The sequence below is a fragment of the Tenrec ecaudatus genome, chromosome 3 (genome assembly GCF_050624435.1).
Source record: "Tenrec ecaudatus isolate mTenEca1 chromosome 3, mTenEca1.hap1, whole genome shotgun sequence".
NCBI classification, from domain to species: Eukaryota; Metazoa; Chordata; class Mammalia; order Afrosoricida; family Tenrecidae; genus Tenrec; species Tenrec ecaudatus.
The window spans coordinates 152,941,798-152,943,418 of NC_134532.1; positions in this window are offsets into that span (position 1 = coordinate 152,941,798).

The following is a 1,621-nucleotide window of genomic DNA, read 5'->3' on the forward strand; positions in this document are numbered from 1 at the left end:
AATTGCTGTGTAATCTGTACTTTCACCACAAACCAAATCAAAATTTTATAAAACTTTCTGGTAGAAACTGACAAATTTATTCTAAGATTATATGAAACGTTAAAAACATAAAAATAGTCAAAATGGCACTAAAAAGAAGAACAAAACTGGAGGAATTATGCTGATTTTAATGTTTATTATAAATCAACCATAATTGATGTATATGTCAAGATAGACAAGTAGATCAATGGAACAGAATAAGCAGTCCAGAAATCTGCCCTCACTTATATTTTTAATGGAGTTCAAACAAAGGTGCAAGGCAATTAAGAAAAAGGCCTTTCTTTTCTTTCTTTTCTTTGAGCAAAAGTCTTTTCAACAAATATGCTGGAACAGTTAGCACATAATAATCTTAACTCACCTCATTCTATAGGCATCATTTATCTTACAAATCAATCATAAAATTAAATGGAAGAGCTAAACATTTTAAAGGTCTATGTGGAAACAGAACTTTTTTCTTATATAAAACTCCAAAAGCACAAACTCTAAAAGGAGGGGGAATAATTGTTATGTTTGGCTTTAAAAGATTAAATCCATACTGTTCACAGACACCAGGGTTATAACAGTATTGAAAGGCATGCCACAGACCTGGGGGAAACGCCCTTGCCGCTCTCCCTGCAGGAACACCTCCCCGACCCGGCAGTGCACAGGACCGCAGAAAGACCATGTACCAGGACTCTGGACATGGCTCCAGTCAGAGCAGCCTCAAACTGAAAGCAGCCCAAGTATCCATCAATGGAAACTGGAACATGTGACACATTCATACAATGGAAGCCAGTTGTTGCCATAGAGTTGGCTCCAACTCATGGTGACCATATGTAGAACAGAACAAAATGCTGCCCAGTCCTCTGTCATCTTCGTGATGGTGGGTAGATTGAAGTATTAAAAACTAAATCAGTTGCTGTGGAACCAACTCCAACAAATTGGGAGCTTACTTGTGTTAGACTGGAACTGTGACCCCAACGGTAATTGCATTATGTGTTGAATGTGATTAATATCACTGACTTGGAAAAATCTTCGTTATATATTTTTTACCATACTAGTATTTAAAGAAAACTATGTCTGTAGTTGCTGAAGTCATTATTGTGGTTTCTTATGTGGAATGGGAAAGGGCGACTGAAACTCACAAGGACATCTTTTGAGGCACTGAAAATTTTCTTTATCTTGATTTATGTTCCAAATGGTTCCAAAGCATATATATTCACACGAATGCACAATTCCAGTGAGGTGAAAACTGAAATTCAGTAAACGTGAGACACCAATTCTAAAAAGATATCATAAAAATTAAGAATTATAAGTAGATTATCTTATAAGAAAATAGGAACAAAGTCGAAATACCCTCCACCGCTTGTGGGTCATTTTGTCATACTGCGGTGACTGCGTGTGGCTGTGATGCTGGAAGCAATGTCACTGGTACTTAAAATACTAGGATGGCCACCCAAAGTGGATAGATTTCACCAGAGATCCAGACTAACAACAGGCAAAGGCTCCCTACTTCAGAGTAAGAAAAACGTATGCCTAGCTTCCAAATGTTGTGGGAAACTGAAGGCCTGATGGATGGAAGCAGAGCCTTGTTGGACACAGT